Raw genomic sequence first — 21,783 nt, 5'->3', positions numbered from 1 at the left:
GTATTGGCTGCCGGTGGTCTGTGAAAACAGCAACTCATCCAAAACTCCAATTACTGCTATTACTGCTGCTGTACAGTCACCGGAAGTATTGTGGTTGGAGACTTTGGTGAGTTGGCGTTTTCGGCAGAACACCGGCCTGAGGGAACTGGATCCTGTGATTTGGGGTAGAGGACACCTGGTGCAGCACAGCATCGGTTGCACTAGAAACACCTGGACCACTGTTACAAGGAGGTCTGAGTGCTTACCATGGTCGGCTACCAATTCCACCAAGAACATCTACAGCTGTACCCTGGGATTGGTGAGAGGGATATAGACCCAGTTTTTATAATGCTAGAAGAGACTGTGGGGTTGATTTGCAGATGCTAATGCAGCTGTGCATGGTAGCCAATCAGCTTCTAACTTCAGCTTATACAATTCGACTTTGACAGCAAAAAAAATGGAAGCTGATTGGTTTCCATGCAGAGCTGCACCAGATTTTGCACTCTCCACTTTTAGTAAATTACCCCCGGTGTTACTGAGAGAAGGACGCCAACTACACCTCTTGTGTTACATCAATACAAGCATTATCAAGCACCCCTAGACCTATACTGCATCTATACTAACTCTATACCTCTATATCTTGCTTCTACTGAGAGGTCACGTTGACCCGGATTTACTTTCTATCTGCTCGAGAGATTACTTCAATTTTCAATTCTCATAGGTGTGTACAACCTATGGCATTAGGGTGTGCACTCCAAGGCCGCGGTGAATGGTGGGTGTGGCCAAATTGTGTTTACTGTGGGAGGGGCTTAAAGGGAAATGGTTAAATAAAACAAAAGCCTTCCTGTACCCTTAAAATATGCTTTTGGTCTTCCCTCCCCCCAGGAGGGTGCATTCACACTGATGCCATAGGGTTTTCATGGTTGCAGCACAGTGTACCTACAGTTTCCGTGTGGGTTAGTTGCACTTTGCCATAGACTTCTATTATATCCCTCGGTTTTGGTGCGCTTTCTGAAAACAACTAAAAGAGGGTTTTGGTGCGCTTACAGAAAGCATAACCATAGGACATAATAGAAGTCTATGGCAAAGTTCAGCTAACCCGCATGAAAATCGGGGGATACAATGCCCTGTATACATGGTCTGGGAAAACTGCACCGCATTAGTCTGAAAGCCAAGCTGATCATTTATTATTACTGACCTCTGAACTCTACTTCACTACTACTGACTTCTGAACTCCCCCTCACTTACTACTGACCTCTGAACTCCCCCTCACTTACTACTGACCTCTGAACTCCCCTTCACATACTACTGACCTCTGAACTCCCCTTCACATACTACTGACCTCTGAACTCTGCCTCACTACTACTGACCTCTGAATTCTACCTCACTACTAATGACCTCTGAACTCCGCCTTAATTACTACTGACCTCTGAACTCCGCCTCACTTACTACTGACCTCTGAACTCCGCCTCACTTACTACTGACCTCTGAACTCTGCCTCACTTACTACTGACCTCTGAACTCTGCCTCACTTACTACTGACCTCTGAATTCTACCTCACTACTACTGACCTCTGAACTCCGCCTTAATTACTACTGACCTCTGAACTCCGCCTCACTTACTACTGACCTCTGAACTCTGCCTCACTTACTACTGACCTCTGAACTCTGCCTCAGTTACTACTAACCTCTGAACTCCGCCTCCCTTACTACTGACCTCTGAACTCTGCCTCACTTACTACTGACCCCTGAACTCTGCCTCACTTACTACTGACCCCTGAACTCTGGTTTACTTATTCCCTGAACTCTGGTTTACTTATTCCATGAACTCTGGTTCAATTACTACTGATCCCTGAACTCTGCCTCACTACTGACCCCTGAACTCTGGTTCAATTACTACTGATCCCTGAGCTCTGCTTCACTGCTGACCCCTAAACTCTGGTTTACCCATTCCCTGAACTTTGGTACAATTACTACTGATCCCTGAACTCTGCCTCACCTACTACTGACCCCTGAACTCTGCATCACATACTACTGACCCATGAACTCTGCCTCACATACTGCTGACCCCTGAACTCTGCCTCACTTACTACTGACCCCTGAACTCTGTTTCACTTACTACTGACTCCTGAACTCTGTTTCACTTACTACTGACTCCTGAACTCTGGTTCACTTACTACTGATCCCTGAACTCTGGTTCACTACTGACCCCTGAACTCTGGTTTACTTACTACTGACCCCTGAACTCTGCCTCACTTACTACTGACCCCTAAACTGTGGTATACTACTGACCCCTGAACTCTGGTTCACTACTGAACCCTGAACTCTGGTTCACTATTGACCCCTAAACTGTGCCTCACTTATTACTGACCCCTGAACTCTGGTTCACTACTGACCCCTAAACTCTACCTCACTTATTACTGACCCCTGAACTCTGGTTCACTTACTACTGACCCCTGAACTCTGCCTCACTTACTACTGACCCCTGAACTCTGTTTCACTTACTACTGACCCCTGAACTCTGTTTCACTTACTACTGACCCCTGAACTCTGTTTCACTTACTACTGGTCCCTGAACTCTGCCTCACTACTGACCCCTAAACTCTGGTTCACTTACTACTGACCCTTGAACTCTGATTCAATTTCTCCTGACCCCTGAACTCTGGTTCACTTACTACTGACCCCTGAACTCTGCCTCACTTACTATTGACCTCTGCATCACTTACTACTGACCCCCAAACTCTACCTCACTTATTACTGACCCCTGAACTCTGGTTTACTTACTACTGACCCCTGAACTCTGGTTCACTTACTACCTTACCCCTGAACTCTGGTTTACTACTGACCCCTGAACTCTGGTTTACTTACTACTGACCCCTGAACTCTGCCTCACTTACTACTGACCCCTAAACTGTGGTTCACTACTGACCCCTGAACTCTGGTTCACTACTGACCCCTAAACTGTGCCTCACTTATTACTGACCCCTGAACTCTGGTTCACTACTGACCCCTAAACTCTACCTCACTTATTACTCACCCCTGAACTCTGGTTCAGTTACTACTGACCCCTGAACTCTGGTTCACTTACTACTGACCCCTGAACTCGGCCTCACTTATTACTGACCCCTGAACTCTGGTTCACTTACTACTGACCCCTGAAATCTGTTTCACTTACTACTGACTCCTGAACTCTGTTTCACTTACTACTGACCCCTGAACTCTGTTTCACTTACTACTGGTCCCTGAACTCTGCCTCACTACTGACCCCTAAACTCTGGTTCACTTACTACTGACCCCTGAACTCTGCCTCACTTACTATTGACCTCTGCATCACTTACTACTGACCCCCAAACTCTACCTCACTTATTACTGACCCCTGAACTCTGGTTTACTTACTACTGACCCCTGAACTCTGGTTCACTTACTACTGATCCCTGAACTCTGGTTCACTAGTGACCCCTGAACTCTGGTTTACTTACTACTAACCCCTGAACTCTGCCTCACTTACTACTGACCCCTAAACTGTGGTTCACTACTGACCCCTGAACTCTGGTTCACTACTGAAACCTGAACTCTGGTTCACTACTGACCCCTAAACTGTGCCTCACTTATTACTGACCCCTGAACTCTGGTTCACTACTGACCCCTAAACTCTACCTCACTTATTACTGACCCCTGAACTCTGGTTCACTTACTACTGACCCCTGAACTCTGGTTCACTTACTGCTGACCCCTAAACTCGGCCTCACTTATTACTGACCCCTGAACTCTGGTTCACTTACTACTGACCCCTGAACTCTGCCTCACTTACTACTGACCCCTGAACTCTGTTTCACTTACTACTGACCCCTGAACTCTGTTTCACTTACTACTGACCCCTGAACTCTGCCTCACTTACTATTGACCTCTGCATCACTTACTACTGACCCCCAAACTCTACCTCACTTATTACTGACCCCTGAACTCTGGTTTACTTACTACTGACCCCTGAACTCTGGTTCACTTACTACTGACCCTTGAAGTCTGATTCAATTTCTCCTGACCCCTGAACTCTGGTTCACTTACTACTGACCCCTGAACTCTGCCTCACTTACTATTGACCTCTGCATCACTTACTACTGACCCCCAAACTCTACCTCACTTATTACTGACCCCTGAACTCTGGTTTACTTACTACTGACCCCTGAACTCTGGTTCACTTACTACCTTACCCCTGAACTCTGGTTCACTACTGACCCCTGAACTCTGGTTTACTTACTACTGACCCCTGAACTCTGCCTCACTTACTACTGACCCCTAAACTGTGGTTCACTACTGACCCCTGAACTCTGGTTCACTACTGAACCCTGAACTCTGGTTCACTACTGACCCCTAAACTGTGCCTCACTTATTACTGACCCCTGAACTCTGGTTCACTACTGACCCCTAAACTCTACCTCACTTATTACTGACCCCTGAACTCTGGTTCACTTACTACTGACCCCTGAACTCTGGTTCACTACTGACCCCTGAACTCTGGTTCACTACTGATACCTAAACTCTGTCTCACCTACTACTGACCTCCAAACTCTGCATCACATACTTCTGACCCCTGAACTCTCCTCACTACTGACCCCTGAATTCTGGCCAATGGTGCTACGCTGTGTCTCAGCCAGTCAGGAGGGAAAATCTGAGATGGCTAAGACACTCGTGGACATCGCTGGACAGAGAGGGCCCTCAGGTAAGTATTAGGGGGTGCTGGGGAGGATACTGCATGCAAAAGGTTTTTTTTTTTAAACTTAATGCATTGAATGCATTAGGATTAAAAAAACCTTCTGACTTTACAACTCCTTTAAGTATAGATAGTGCTTACCAGATGGCCACATACATTCTGACCAGCTGTACAACAAAATGGACGAGTGATTTTTAATTAAAAAAAAAAAATAATACACAATGGCTTGCATAACAATATTTTGTCTTTAATGACAAAGGAATCTCCCCCACAAGAAAAGAACATCAACAGTAGGGTTAAAAAATAACCTTCAGTAAATAATAGATCTTGTTAGAGCAGAGCAGACAGAATAGTCAGGACATACACTTCTACCCTATGTTCTTATTCAGAGTGATTACTTTTTTATTGGATACTTCATGACCAAATATTGTTCACTACAGAGTTTTCTTCTTTTTTTTTTTTCTTTTGCAGTTCTGCAGATTGTCTTTGGCTCCATCCCCATAGTGTCACCTGTTAGAATATGATGGATGAAATGGCTGCAGGTGAAATCTCTATCTAATTTACTTCTCCTCTGTAACATTGTAACAGATAAAGTTGAACACAAAGAATGACTGGTGGGTTCTCGGAGTTCGGTCCTCCGCTTCTCCAAGTTTGAGAAACATTTTCCGCAATAAATGCAGGATTATTAGTAACTTCTTTCTTACTTCTCTGTTCACAATGTTTTCATTTGATTAGATCTTCCCACAATACAGACACTTATTGGGGTTTTTTTTTTAGTTTGCACATTTCTAAAGCCCATCTCTGGGTACAGTTAAAATCCACCCCACTCCCTCTGACTAAAGCCTCGTACACAGTGGTGTATTTTAGTTTTGTGCTGCCCTAGGCAAGACTAAAATTGGGCGCCCCCCTCCCCCTCCTATGTAAATGTGCCCCACTCCTTCCTTTTTAATGGATGTGACTCCCTCCAAAATCGAAGGACTACAAGTCCCAGCATGAACCCCTGAGATCTCATGAGAGGGGGGGTGAGAGGGGGTGGGAGAGAGAGAGGGGGGTGGGTGAGGGAGGGAGAGAGGGGGGGTGAGAGAGAGAGAGGGGGGATGAGAGAGAGAGGGTGGATGAGAGAGAGAGGGGGATGAGAAAGAGAGAGGGGGTTGAGAAATGGGGGGTGAGAGAGGGGATTAGAGACAGAGAGGGGGGGTGAGAGAGGGGGTGAGCGAGAGAGAGGGGGATGAGAGAGAGGGGGATGTGAGGGAGAGAGGGTGGGTGGGAGAGAGAGGGGGGTGAGAGAGAGAGAGGGGGGATGAGAGAGAGAGGGTGGATGAGAGAGAGAGGGGGATGAGAAAGAGAGAGGGGGTTGAGAAAGGGGGGTGAGAGAGGGGATTAGAGACAGAGAGGGGGGGTGAGAGAGGGGGTGAGCGAGAGAGAGGGGGATGAGAGAGAGGGGGATGTGAGGGAGAGAGGGGGGTGAGAGAGAGCGCGAGAAGGGGTGAGAGAGAGAGGGGGATGAGAGAGAGAGATAAAGAGGGCGGCTGAGAGAGAGAGGGTGTGAGAGAGAGAGAGAGAGGGGTTGAGAGAGGCAGCCCTAGCAACTAGTGGCAAATAGAGTCTAAGGTGGAGGGGGGATTTTTTGACGCCCCCCCTGCAAAGTGCCGCCCTAGGCCTGGGCCTTGTTGGCCTAGGCCAAAATACAGCACTGCTCGTACACACAAGAAGAAATTTGGCCGGGAATTTTCGTCCGACGACCGATCTGACGATTTTCGGCTTGTTAGTATGGTGCTTCCGACAACCGACTTCGACTTTTCGGCCAAAAAAATCCTGGTGTGCAGGCTATATAATTTTTGTCGACCATCAAAACAGGTCCGATTTTCGTCTTATTAGTACCGATTTCGATGGAGAAAAATCTTATGAGCAAGACTGGGCACGCTCAGAGACGAAAGAAAACACAAAGAAAGCAATCCAACACATGACATCGCTTCTGAAGTAGAATTCTGTCGTACGGGAAAATTCGTGTGCAGTCTAGAGCACATTCCAACCAACAGACACCACTCTGGACAAAAGATGGACGACTCGTCGGCGGAAATTCGTTGCGTGTGTACGAGGCTTAACACCTATTCAACATTTAACCACTTAAGCCCCGGAGGATTTGGCTGCTCAAAGACCAGGGCCTATTTTGCGATTCGGCACTGCCTGACTTTAACGGACAATTGCGTGGTCGTGCGACGCTGTACCCAAACACAATTGACGTCCTTTTTTTCCCACAAACAGGGCTTTCTTTTGGTGGTATTTGATCACCTGTGCGATCTTTTTTTTTTGCGCTATAAACAAAAAAAGAGCGTCAATTTTGAAAAAATAACAATATTTTTCACATTTTTTATATGAAATTTCCCCAAAAAAATGAAAAATCAAAATGTTTTAACATTTTAGGCCAATTTGTTTTCTGCTACATATTTTTGGTAAAAAAAATCGCAATAAGCGTATTTTGATTGGTTTGCGCAAAAGTCATTGCGTTTACTAACTAAGGGAATTTTTATTGTTTTTTTGAGTAATGGCGGCGATCTGCGATTTTTTTTGCGGGACTGCGACATTGCGGCGGACAGATCGGACCCCTGACTAACATTTTTGACACTTTTGGGGGTACCAGTGACATTACTACAGTAATCAGTGCTATACATATGCACTGTTACTGTAAAAAGGACACTGGCAGGGAAGGGGTTAACTTTATTAGTGATCAAGGGGTTAAGTGTGTCCCTAGGGGCGTGATTCTAACTGTCAAGGGGCGTGGCTTTTGATGTAACCACAGAGACATACGATCCTACATAGCAGGATCGTATGATCTCTGCACTTACACCAGGGAGAATGACAGGCGGCTTTGTTTACATCAGCCGCCTGCCTTTCTCCCTCTCCGGCGGGAGATCGCGAGTGAACGGCGCCCATCGGAGCCGCCGATCACTCGCGCGGGGATCCCAGTGAACGAGCGGGGGCGGGAGCGCACCTCCGGCGGCGCGTGCTCGCCCCCTATTGGCTCGCGGGCGAGTGACGTACCGGTACGTCACTTTGCCCAAGGGGGGCTGACATCCGCAGTATATGTACTTGCGGCGGTCGGCAAGTGGTTAAAAAAAAAAATTTCAAAACACCCATTTTACTTATCAAAAACAGGAATTATATTGACCCTCTGGGACATATTTTACAGGAGTGAGAAACAGTTGGCAGTGATATTGCCCCTCCTTGTGAAGACCCATTGATGGACCCAATGGGAAGTGTCCAAGTCATTAGGCAGCGACATGGCCACCCAAAGACAGACCCTTCCACTCTGCAGTAAAGACTTGGGACCAGGTGATTAATGATCATTTTGGATTAAGGTAAGCATGCGAGATGTTAGTTTAATTTTTGTTTTTTTTTAATAGGGGAATTTTTAATAGGGGAATTTTGCCTCGTTTCCACTGAGCGGTACGGTTTGGTTCGGTACAGTTCAGTACGGTTCAGAACGGTACACCTTGATCAGGCTTGCGTTTCCACCGCCAACAGTTCCTCAGCTCAACAATACCTCAACAGTGTAGCTCCACTCTGTTGGTACGATACTAATGTGCTTGGTACCCCAACGAAAGTGTCCCAAAAAAGTGGTACGGTTCGGAATTAGGGTACCATTCACAACTTTTGACAATGGAAACGGCATAAATTGCGTACCGTACCGAACCACTCAGTGGAAATTAGTTATAAGGAGATGAGCTTGATGTTTAATGGGGAGACCTCGGCTGGAAATGAGCTTTTTGTCCCGGCGATACTGCTCTATGTGCCTTCTATACTTTCTCCCTATGCATGATCCTTGAATGAGATCAACAACACGGAACAGGATTTCTTGCTTGGTTTCAAGTGGAGATTGTGATGAGGTCAGTCTGGATGAGCCGTTGGGATTAACCATTTGGGCCCTTTTCTTGCCAGTATCTGGTAAGTGAGATTCCTTAGGGAGAGGTGCACTCGGTGAGGTAAAGGGATTCATTTTTCCATTTCCAGCACGGGTGACCATCCCACCTTTGGATCCTATGGGGACATTTAGGTTGATCTAATGTTTCATTTGACACCCAATGGACATTCGATGGACTGAGTTACATTATTTCAGTGACCATATACATTAGTCACTTTAGCGCTGCTTGTGGATATCTACCTTGGTTTGTTTGTTAAGGTGATATGCATCTTTGGTTTTATGGAAATGAGCTTTAACTACAGCCATTCCCACCCACCAGTCACATCTCTGTGGTCTGTAGACCAGTGCTCTTCTGTCGTTTTACCCCTTTCTGGTACTTTGTAGATGATCTCCATCTGTTACTGAGAGTGCGCACACTTGGCCATTACTTGACCAAAAGAGAACATATAGGGGAATTTTGCTAACACTCAGAATCTGGTGCAGCTTTGCATAGTAACCAATCTGCTTCCAACTTCATGGATAGAATGAGGAAGTGATTGGCGCTACCTAATGGGGTGTTCGGGAAATCAGATTGTTTAAATCTTATTACGTCACTCCTAAAAATATGTCCCTGGTAATTGGTATGGAGTGTGTATATGTATCCAATATAAATATGCGTGATAATTGGATTAAAATCTGTGTATATCCATGTAATGTGATAAATATAAAAGATAAACAGTAAAAAATGTTATGGTGTATATAAAGTGCAAACACTAAAAATACAAGTACCAATCTGCGTGTTAGTATAAAATGAATATATAAATAAATAAATATGTGCAGACCCAAAGTGAACGTGTGCAGATTTGGTGCAATAAATGATCAGTGTGTTACACAATGTGTGTGGAATCAATAGATATGTGCACATTCGACAATAAACCTGTATGGTTAGTGGCTAGGTACAAGCCTAAATGGATATATCTACTATCACTGGTATGTGTATGAAAGCCAAGAGTGGGCTCTTCCAAATTGGATACACAAAATGAATTGAGTATCCAGGTGCGTGCAAATAATAAAGTATGTGAATACCAAAATTAATGTGCAATAGTGAATACAGGTAGCAATAAAATCTACCTTATCAATAAGCAATTTACAAGTGTGTGATATTGTAGGAGTGGAACTTATTTAAAATAGATGAATATATATACTCTGTACAATACCAGTAATGAGTATAAAATGAGAATTCAATCGCAAGCAATAAATATAAATAAATATAGATAATAAATATAGCTGCCAATAAATAGGTACAACAGTGCAAATGTGAGAGAGAAAGAACTGTGCAAATTCAGCAAAAGAGGTAGATATCACTATCGAACGCCACAACAGATCAGTCCAAATATCATTCAATCAAAGCTGATGAATGAATCCAAAAAGTCCTATAATTATATAGTCCATATAAAATGGTTAGGGTGCTCTTTTCTCTATGCCCGGAGTGCAGTGAGTGGGCGGAAGGTAAGGTGCTCCCCTAATCCTGGGGTCTTGCGCTTACCAGATTCCCGTACCCCTGCAGGGGTAAATAGCGGGTCGATATTGGGGATCGCTCCCATACACCGGCAACCTGGTCCCTTCTAATGCACTTCCTCCCTGTGCTCAGTCTCACTCCGTCATAGGATATATGGTATCAGCTCAGTAAGGAAAACGTCCAGTACAGTCCCCGGGTATGGAAAAAGGGAAAAGGAGCCTCCGATAGTGTAATATTGTTAAAAATTCATTATTCCAATAAAAAAGACATGTACTCACATAAACTAAGAACCTGTAGTACGTCCGTCTGGCATAGGAGCCGCAACCTCCTCTCTCGCGGTGCACACCTGGGAGTAGCGTGCGTGCCAACCGCCGGATGTGCGTTCCGAGCCTCAGGATCGTTAGACGGAAGTGATGTGGTCACGCTCTCGACGCGTTTCGTCACACTGACGTCATCTGGAGTAGCTTCTTCAATTAACCACTTGCTCTCGGGAAGATTTACCCCCCTTCATGACCAGCCCATTTTTTGCGATATGGCATTGCGTCGGTTTAACTGACAATTGAGCAGTTGTGAGATGCTGTACCCAAACAAAATTGATGTCTTTTTTTCCCCCAAAACTAGAGCTTTCTTTTGGTGGTATTTGATCACCTCTTTTTGCGCTATAAACAAAAAAATTACTTTCTGCTATAAGACACATCCAGTAAAGAAATTGAAAAAAATCTAATTTTCATTATCAGTTTGGGTCAATATGTACAGTGGGGGAAAAAAGTATTTGATCCCCTGCTGATTTTGTAGGTTTGCCCACTGACAAAGAAATGATCAGTCTATAATTTTATTGGTGGGTTTATTTTACCAGTGAGAGACCGAATAACAACAAAAATATCCAAAACAAAGCATTTTAAAAAAGTTATAAATTGATCTGCATTTTAATGAGTGAAATAAGTATTTATACCCCTATCAATCAGCAAGATTTCTGGCTCCCATGTATCTCTCTTAAACCTCCTCTCTTATACCTCCGGCTTGCGTGTCACCCCTCGCCGGAAGGGATGCGGAGCCGCATTCTTGTGTGACGGCAAGTCAGTGGCGTCTGACGTCGTCACGCAGGAGCATGCGCGGTGGCACCGGACGCCGCCAAGCCGGGGGATCTCTGTGGGCCAGTGGGATGTCTCCCAAGAAGAAGCGGACATCTTGTTTCCCCACCCACTTCTGTGTGGGGGGGGGGGGGGTGAAATATCTCTAACAAGGAGAAGTGCCCTTTTCCCTTATCCCCACCTCTTGCTTCATAGGATGGAGGTAATTAGCAACCCTTCAGCTGTGATGTGGGTATGCGCAATGACGTCAGACATCAGCGCACTCCATCTGATGCAGGGCAGGCTGGATCTCCTAGGGCGGTGGGCGCGGCAGACACAGGAGTGACAGGAGGATTGAGGACAGACAGCGGGTGTTTGGTGGACCGGTGGTGATTTATGGAAGAAGATAACCGTATATATAATATTTTCTACATTTTATCTTTATATAAAAAAATGGATGTGTGGTCCTTTTGGCGTTTTTTTTTTTGGGGGGGGGGGGGGAGCAGGATTTTATTCTTGGACTCGAGCAGCACAATGTCTTGGGCCAACCCTGGCAATAGGGTACTGTAGCCAAGGCTGAGTCAGATTGTCTGAGGGACCAGTGTAAAGAGCAGTGCTTCACCTTTTTTAGGTTTTTCACTCGCCGAAAGCAGTGGTGACCTCAGAAACATTCATTTCGCTGTGCAGCTCGTTCGGCGGTTCCTTACCATTGCAAAAAAGAGGGTTATCTTTGAAGTCACAGCCGACACCACCCCTCTTGGCCGCATCGTTATTGAGCTGAGATTTGATGTTCGTCCAAAGACCCGGCGTGACATCTTTTTTCAGTTGTGCACTGACTGGACAACCAGGATTTGGTTACAAAGGCTCTGGCTTCCACAGACTTTATGTGCCAGGGTAGAGACTTTACCTGTCACAATGGAACTGGTGGGAAATCTATCTATGGAAACAAGTTTGCCGATGAGAACTTTACTCTGAAGCGCACTGGAGCAGGAATTCTGTCTATGACCAATGCTAGCCCTAACACAAATGGTTCCCAGTTCTTCATCTGTACTGCCGCAACCAGTTGGCTTAACGGAAAGGATGTTGTGTTTGGTTCAGTTGTGGATGTCATGGATGTTGTGAGAAAGATGGAAAGCTATGGTTCTCAGTCAGGGAAGACCAGTAAGAACCTTGTGATTGCTGACTGTGGCCAGATATAAAGGAACTTGCATCGTCATCCTAGTCTTAACATCACAAGCATTCCTTTTCGGAAATTCTTCAGTCCTGGACTGTCTCTGGAGTTTAATCTCATCTTGCAATCATCCTTGTTTTGTTTCATTTTTTTTCCCACATGTTCTGTTCCTTGCAGAACCAGTGGCATCACTAGGGTGGGGCCAGAGGGGGCCATGGCCCCTCCAAAATTAGTCTGTGCCCCACTATGTGCCCCCCCCCCCAATTAATTATGAGTAGTGTTGAGCGAACACGGACTGTATTATTCGTGTTCGTACCGAATAATTGGATTTTTTTACCCGAACACGGACACGGACACTTTACTGTATGTTCGGGTAAAAATCCGTGTTCGGTCGTTTTATTTCCGGGTTTTGCATGCTTTGGCGCTCTTTTCATGGCGGGCTTTCAACAGCCAATCAACAATCGTTTAACTGGTGTGCCTTAAGCCATCCCAGCCATGCCTGCAAATGTCTTAGTAGCTGTGATTGGCCGTCTGAAGCATGTGACCAAGTCTTTATAAGTTCGAGGCAGCCGCCGCAGCAGCGTCATTCTGCTGCTTAGCTAAGGGACAGAGCACACATCAATGTGCTGGCTGCTGATTAGGGAAAGATAGGCAGGAAAAAACCATTTGTGTCCGGATAGAATTGAGGGACAGGTCGGAGTGTTTAGGCAGGGCGAGTTGTAGGCATTTTAGGGATAGAGTCTGCTGAATTATAGGGTCAGTGTCTTCTACAAACTACAATCGATATTGCTGTGTGGGGGGTGGGGTGAATCTGCACTCAATCCTGATCTACGATCTCTTCTCAATCCTGTTAGGGACAGAGTCTGCTGAATTTTAGGGAAACTGTGTTCTACAAACTACAATCGATATTGCTGTGTGGTGTGGGATTGGAGATAGGCAGGTGTCAGTGATCCACATCCATTTTTCTGTGTGTGAGCTGCAGTGAACACAATCTTTTTGGGCTGCAGTGAACACAATCTTTTTGGGCTGCAGTGAACACAATCTTTTTGGGCTGCAGTGAACACAATCTTTTTGGGCTGCAGTGAACACAATCTTTTTGGGGTGCAGTGAACAAAATCTTTTTGGGGTGCAGTGAACACAATCCTTTTTGGTGTGCAGTGAACACAATCTTTGTGGGGTGCAGTGAACAAAATCCTTTGTGGGGTGCAGTGAACACAATCTTTTTGGGGTGCAGTGAACAAAATCCTTTTTGGGGTGCAGTGAACAACATCCTTTTTGGGGTGCAGTGAACACAATCTTTTTGGGGTGCAGTGAACAAAATCCTTTGTGGGGTGCAGTGAACACAATCTTTTTGGGGTGCAGTGAACACAATCTTTTTGGGGTGGAGTGAACAACATCCTTTTTGGGGTGCAGTGAACAAAATCCTTTTTGGGGTGCAGTGAACAAAATCATTTTTGGGGTGCAGTGAACACAATCTTTTTGGGGTGCAGTGAACACAATCTTTGTGGGGTGCAGTGAACACAATCTTTTTGGGGTGGAGTGAACAACATCCTTTTTGGGGTGCAGTGAACAACATCCTTTTTGGGGTGCAGTGAACACAATCTTTTTGGGGTGCAGTGAACACAATCTTTGTGGGGTACAGTGAACAGAATCTTTGTGGGGTGCAGTGAACACAATCTTTGGGGGGTACAGTGAACACAATCTTTTTGGGGTGCAGTGAACACAATCTTTGTGGGGTGCAGTGAACACAATCTTTTTGGGGTGGAGTGAACAAAATCATTTTTGGGGTGCAGTGAACAACATCCTTTTTGGGGTGCAGTGATCAAAATCCTTTTTGGGGTGCAGTGAACACAATCTTTTTGGGGTGCAGTGAACAAAATCCTTTGTGGGGTGCAGTGAACAGAATCTTTGTGGGGTGCAGTGAACACAATCTTTGGGGGGGTACAGTGAACACAATCTTTTTGGGGTGCAGTGAACACAATCTTTGTGGGGTACAGTGAACAGAATCTTTGTGGGGTGCAGTGAACACAATCTTTGGGGGGTACAGTGAACACAATCTTTTTGGGGTGCAGTGAACACAATCTTTGGGGGGTACAGTGAACACAATCTTTTTGGGGTGCAGTGAACACAATCTTTGTGGGGTGCAGTGAACACAATCTTTGGGGGGGTACAGTGAACACAATCTTTTTGGGGTGCAGTGAACAACATCCTTTTAGGGTGCAGTGAACACAATCTTTGTGGGGTGCAGTGAACAACATCCTTTTAGGGTGCAGTGAACACAATCTTTGTGGGGTACAGTGAACAGAATCTTTGTGGGGTGCAGTGAACACAATCTTTGTGAGGTGCAGTGAACACAATCTTTGTGGGGTGCAGTGAACACAATCATTGTGGGGTGCAGTGAACTCAATCTTTGTGGGGTACAGTGAACACAATCTCATACTTCTGAAGATTTGAGGGTGCTGCCTGTTCCATACTCCCCCTACTCCTCATCTAGCCTTTTAGGGGTACAAACAATAGTAATTGGGGCCTAGTGTGGTTGTGTACGTGTGATATACATACACTTTTTTTGGATCATATTTTCTATTCCGCTATTTAATCAAAAACCTTTGGGGATCAGTTAAATTGGGGGATAGTCTGTGTTGGTACGTGTGAGAGAGATCCACCTTTCCAAGTTGTTGGGGTTCATCTCATACTTCTGAAGGTTTGAGGGTGCTGCCTGTTCCATACCCCCCCTACTCCTCATCTAGCCTTTTAGGGGTACAAACAATAGTAATTGGGGCCTAGTGTGGTTGTGTACGTGTGATATACATACACTTTTTTTGGATCATATTTTCTATTCCGCTATTTAATCAAAAACCTTTGGGGATCAGTTAAATTGGGGGATAGTCTGTGTTGGTACGTGTGAGAGAGATCCACCTTTCCAAGTTGTTGGGGTTCATCTCATACTTCTGAAGGTTTGAGGGTGCTGCCTGTTCCATACCCCCCCTACTCCTCATCTAGCCTTTTAGGGGTACAAACAATAGTAATTGGGGCCTAGTGTGGTTGTGTACGTGTGATATACATACACTTTTTTTGGATCATATTTTCTATTCCGCTATTTAATCAAAAACCTTTGGGGATCAGTTAAATTGGGGGATAGTCTGTGTTGGTACGTGTGAGAGAGATCCACCTTTCCAAGTTGTTGGGGTTCATCTCATACTTCTGAAGGTTTGAGGGTGCTGCCTGTTCCATACTCCCCCTACTCCTAGCCTTTTAGGGGTACAAACAATAGTAATTGGGGCCTAGTGTGGTTGTGTACGTGTGATATACATACACTTTTTTTGGATCATATTTTCTATTCCGCTATTTAATCAAAAACCTTTGGGGATCAGTTAAATTGGGGGATAGTCTGTGTTGGTACGTGTGAGAGAGATCCACCTTTCCAAGTTGTTGGGGTTCATCTCATACTTCTGAAGGTTTGAGGGTGCTGCCTGTTCCATACTCCCCCTACTCCTAGCCTTTTAGGGGTACAAACAATAGTAATTGGGGCCTAGTGTGGTTGTGTACGTGTGATATACATACACTTTTTTTGGATCATATTTTCTATTCCGCTATTTAATCAAAAACCTTTGGGGATCAGTTAAATTGGGGGATAGTCTGTGTTGGTACGTGTGAGAGAGATCCACCTTTCCAAGTTGTTGGGGTTCATCTCATACTTCTGAAGGTTTGAGGGTGCTGCCTGTTCCATACTCCCCCTACTCCTAGCCTTTTAGGGGTACAAACAATAGTAATTGGGGCCTAGTGTGGTTGTGTACGTGTGATATACATACACTTTTTTTGGATCATATTTTCTACTCCGCTATTTAATCAAAAACCTTTGGGGATCAGTTAAATTGGGGGATAGTCTGTGTTGGTACGTGTGAGAGAGATCCACCTTTCCAAGTTGTTGGGGTTCATCTCATACTTCTGAAGGTTTGAGGGTGCTGCCTGTTCCATACTCCCCCTACTCCTCATCTAGCCTTTTAGGGGTACAAACAATAGTAATTGGGGCCCAGTGTGGTTGTGTACGTGTGATATACATACACTTTTTTTGGATCATATTTTCTATTCCGCTATTTAATCAAAAACCTTTGGGGATCAGTTAAATTGGGGGATAGTCTGTGTTGGTACGTGTGAGAGAGATCCACCTTTCCAAGTTGTTGGGGTTCATCTCATACTTCTGAAGGTTTGAGGGTGCTGCCTGTTCCATACTCCCCCTACTCCTAGCCTTTTAGGGGTACAAACAATAGTAATTGGGGCCTAGTGTGGTTGTGTACGTGTGATATACATACACTTTTTTTGGATCATATTTTCTATTCCGCTATTTAATCAAAAACCTTTGGGGATCAGTTAAATTGGGGGATAGTCTGTGTTGGTACGTGTGAGAGAGATCCACCTTTCCAAGTTGTTGGGGTTCATCTCATACTTCTGAAGGTCTGAGGGTGCTGCCTGTTCCATACTCCCCCTACTCCTAGCCTTTTAGGGGTACAAACAATAGTAATTGGGGCCTAGTGTGGTTGTGTACGTGTGATATACATACACTTTTTTTGGATCATATTTTCTATTCCGCTATTTAATCAAAAACCTTTGGGGATCAGTTAAATTGGGGGATAGTCTGTGTTGGTACGTGTGAGAGAGATCCACCTTTCCAAGTTGTTGGGGTTCATCTCATACTTCTGAAGGTTTGAGGGTGCTGCCTGTTCCATACTCCCCCTACTCCTAGCCTTTTAGGGGTACAAACAATAGTAATTGGGGCCTAGTGTGGTTGTGTACGTGTGATATACATACACTTTTTTTGGATCATATTTTCTATTCCGCTATTTAATCAAAAACCTTTGGGGATCAGTTAAATTGGGGATAGTCTGTGTTGGTACGTGTGAGAGAGATCCACCTTTCCAAGTTGTTGGGGTTCATCTCATACTTCTGAAGGTTTGAGGGTGCTGCCTGTTCCATACTCCCCCTACTCCTCATCTAGCCTTTTAGGGGTACAAACAATAGTAATTGGGGCCCAGTGTGGTTGTGTACGTGTGATATACATACACTTTTTTTGGATCATATTTTCTATTCCGCTATTTAATCAAAAACCTTTGGGGATCAGTTAAATTGGGGGATAGTCTGTGTTGGTACGTGTGAGAGAGATCCACCTTTCCAAGTTGTTGGGGTTCATCTCATACTTCTGAAGGTTTGAGGGTGCTGCCTGTTCCATACTCCCCCTACTCCTAGCCTTTTAGGGGTACAAACAATAGTAATTGGGGCCTAGTGTGGTTGTGTACGTGTGATATACATACACTTTTTTTGGATCATATTTTCTATTCCGCTATTTAATCAAAAACCTTTGGGGATCAGTTAAATTGGGGGATAGTCTGTGTTGGTACGTGTGAGAGAGATCCACCTTTCCAAGTTGTTGGGGTTCATCTCATACTTCTGAAGGTCTGAGGGTGCTGCCTGTTCCATACTCCCCCTACTCCTAGCCTTTTAGGGGTACAAACAATAGTAATTGGGGCCTAGTGTGGTTGTGTACGTGTGATATACATACACTTTTTTTGGATCATATTTTCTATTCCGCTATTTAATCAAAAACCTTTGGGGATCAGTTAAATTGGGGGATAGTCTGTGTTGGTACGTGTGAGAGAGATCCACCTTTCCAAGTTGTTGGGGTTCATCTCATACTTCTGAAGGTTTGAGGGTGCTGCCTGTTCCATACTCCCCCTACTCCTAGCCTTTTAGGGGTACAAACAATAGTAATTGGGGCCTAGTGTGGTTGTGTACGTGTGATATACATACACTTTTTTTGGATCATATTTTCTATTCCGCTATTTAATCAAAAACCTTTGGGGATCAGTTAAATTGGGGATAGTCTGTGTTGGTACGTGTGAGAGAGATCCACCTTTCCAAGTTGTTGGGGTTCATCTCATACTTCTGAAGGTTTGAGGGTGCTGCCTGTTCCATACTCCCCCTACTCCTCATCTAGCCTTTTAGGGGTACAAACAATAGTAATTGGGGCCCAGTGTGGTTGTGTACGTGTGATATACATACACTTTTTTTGGATCATATTTTCTATTCCGCTATTTAATCAAAAACCTTTGGGGATCAGTTAAATTGGGGGATAGTCTGTGTTGGTACGTGTGAGAGAGATCCACCTTTCCAAGTTGTTGGGGTTCATCTCATACTTCTGAAGGTTTGAGGGTGCTGCCTGTTCCATACCCCCCCTACTCCTCATCTAGCCTTTTAGGGGTACAAACAATAGTAATTGGGGCCTAGTGTGGTTGTGTACGTGTGATATACATACACTTTTTTTGGATCATATTTTCTATTCCGCTATTTAATCAAAAACCTTTGGGGATCAGTTAAATTGGGGGATAGTCTGTGTTGGTACGTGTGAGAGAGATCCACCTTTCCAAGTTGTTGGGGTTCATCTCATACTTCTGAAGGTTTGAGGGTGCTGCCTGTTCCATACTCCCCCTACTCCTAGCCTTTTAGGGGTACAAACAATAGTAATTGGGGCCTAGTGTGGTTGTGTACGTGTGATATACATACACTTTTTTTGGATCATATTTTCTATTCCGCTATTTAATCAAAAACCTTTGGGGATCAGTTAAATTGGGGGATAGTCTGTGTTGGTACGTGTGAGAGAGATCCACCTTTCCAAGTTGTTGGGGTTCATCTCATACTTCTGAAGGTCTGAGGGTGCTGCCTGTTCCATACTCCCCCTACTCCTAGCCTTTTAGGGGTACAAACAATAGTAATTGGGGCCTAGTGTGGTTGTGTACGTGTGATATACATACACTTTTTTTGGATCATATTTTCTATTCCGCTATTTAATCAAAAACCTTTGGGGATCAGTTAAATTGGGGGATAGTCTGTGTTGGTACGTGTGAGAGAGATCCACCTTTCCAAGTTGTTGGGGTTCATCTCATACTTCTGAAGGTTTGAGGGTGCTGCCTGTTCCATACTCCCCCTACTCCTAGCCTTTTAGGGGTACAAACAATAGTAATTGGGGCCTAGTGTGGTTGTGTACGTGTGATATACATACACTTTTTATGGATCATATTTTCTATTCCGCTATTTAATCAAAAACCTTTGGGGATCAGTTAAATTGGGGGATAGTCTGTGTTGGTACGTGTGAGAGAGATCCACCTTTCCAAGTTGTTGGGGTTCATCTCATACTTCTGAAGGTTTGAGGGTGCTGCCTGTTCCATACTCCCCCTACTCCTAGCCTTTTAGGGGTACAAACAATAGTAATTGGGGCCTAGTGTGGTTGTGTACGTGTGATATACATACACTTTTTTTGGATCATATTTTCTATTCCGCTATTTAATCAAAAACCTTTGGGGATCAGTTAAATTGGGGGATAGTCTGTGTTGGTACGTGTGAGAGAGATCCACCTTTCCAAGTTGTTGGGGTTCATCTCATACTTCTGAAGGTTTGAGGGTGCTGCCTGTTCCATACTCCCCCTACTCCTAGCCTTTTAGGGGTACAAACAATAGTAATTGGGGCCTAGTGTGGTTGTGTACGTGTGATATACATACACTTTTTTTGGATCATATTTTCTATTCCGCTATTTAATCAAAAACCTTTGGGGATCAGTTAAATTGGGGGATAGTCTGTGTTGGTACGTGTGAGAGAGATCCACCTTTCCAAGTTGTTGGGGTTCATCTCATACTTCTGAAGGTTTGAGGGTGCTGCCTGTTCCATACTCCCCCTACTCCTCATCTAGCCTTTTAGGGGTACAAACAATAGTAATTGGGGCCCAGTGTGGTTGTGTACGTGTGATATACATACACTTTTTTTGGATCATATTTTCTATTCCGCTATTTAATCAAAAACCTTTGGGGATCAGTTAAATTGGGGGATAGTCTGTGTTGGTACGTGTGAGAGAGATCCACCTTTCCAAGTTGTTGGGGTTCATCTCATACTTCTGAAGGTCTGAGGGTGCTGCCTGTTCCATACTCCCCCTACTCCTAGCCTTTTAGGGGTACAAACAATAGTAATTGGGGCCTAGTGTGGTTGTGTACGTGTGATATACATACACTTTTTTTGGATCATATTTTCTATTCCGCTATTTAATCAAAAACCTTTGGGGATCAGTTAAATTGGGGGATAGTCTGTGTTGGTACGTGTGAGAGAGATCCACCTTTCCAAGTTGTTGGGGTTCATCTCATACTTCTGAAGGTTTGAGGGTGCTGCCTGTTCCATACTCCCCCTACTCCTAGCCTTTTAGGGGTACAAACAATAGTAATTGGGGCCTAGTGTGGTTGTGTACGTGTGATATACATACACTTTTTTTGGATCATATTTTCTATTCCGCTATTTAATCAAAAACCTTTGGGGATCAGTTAAATTGGGGGATAGTCTGTGTTGGTACGTGTGAGAGAGATCCACCTTTCCAAGTTGTTGGGGTTCATCTCATACTTCTGAAGGTTTGAGGGTGCTGCCTGTTCCATACTCCCCCTACTCCTAGCCTTTTAGGGGTACAAACAATAGTAATTGGGGCCTAGTGTGGTTGTGTACGTGTGATATACATACACTTTTTTTGGATCATATTTTCTATTCCGCTATTTAATCAAAAACCTTTGGGGATCAGTTAAATTGGGGGATAGTCTGTGTTGGTACGTGTGAGAGAGATCCACCTTTCCAAGTTGTTGGGGTTCATCTCATACTTCTGAAGGTTTGAGGGTGCTGCCTGTTCCATACTCCCCCTACTCCTCATCTAGCCTTTTAGGGGTACAAACAATAGTAATTGGGGCCCAGTGTGGTTGTGTACGTGTGATATACATACACTTTTTTTGGATCATATTTTCTATTCCGCTATTTAATCAAAAACCTTTGGGGATCAGTTAAATTGGGGGATAGTCTGTGTTGGTACGTGTGAGAGAGATCCACCTTTCCAAGTTTTTGGGGTTCATCTCATACTACTGAAGATTTGAGGGTGCTGCCTGTTCCATACTCCTCCTCCTACTGCTCAACCATCCTTTTAGGGGTACAAACAATAGTAGTTGGGGCCTAGTGTGGTGGTGTACGTGCGAGATACATACACTTTCTTTTTGATCATATTTTCTATTCCGCTATTCAATTAAAACCTTTGGGGATCAATTCAATTGCGAGATAGTCTGTGTCGGTACGTGTGAGATCCACCTTTCCAAGTTGTTGGGGTTCATCTCATACTTCTGAAGATTTGAGGGTGCTGCCTGTTCCATACTCCTGCTCCTACTGCTCAACCATCCTTTTAGGGGTACAAACAATACTAATTTGGGCCTAGTGTGGTTGTGTACGTGCGAGATACATACACTTTTTTTGATCATATTTCCTATTCCGCTATTCAATAAAAACCTTTGAGGATCAATTGAATTGCGGGATAGTCTGTGTCGGTACGTGTGAGATCCACCTTTCCAAGTTTTTGGGGTTCATCTCATAC

The 21,783-nt window shown here is 44.5% G+C and overlaps 1 pseudogene across 1 annotated transcript; it reads left to right on the top strand.

Moving 5' to 3' along the window:
• Window positions 1-246: 246 nt before the first annotated feature.
• On the top strand, window positions 247-12,524 carry LOC309567500 (peptidyl-prolyl cis-trans isomerase-like; annotated as a pseudogene). The gene is made up of 2 exons: window positions 247-298; window positions 11,811-12,524. The product of its transcript is annotated as a peptidyl-prolyl cis-trans isomerase-like (transcript).
• Window positions 12,525-21,783: the final 9,259 nt, after the last annotated feature.

The sequence above is a fragment of the Pelophylax lessonae genome (genome assembly GCF_965119305.1).
Source record: "Pelophylax lessonae genome assembly, chromosome: 11".
Lineage (NCBI taxonomy): Eukaryota > Metazoa > Chordata > Amphibia > Anura > Ranidae > Pelophylax > Pelophylax lessonae.
The sequence above is the reverse complement of the archived record's forward strand: the minus strand, read 5'-3'. Positions and strand labels throughout refer to the sequence as shown.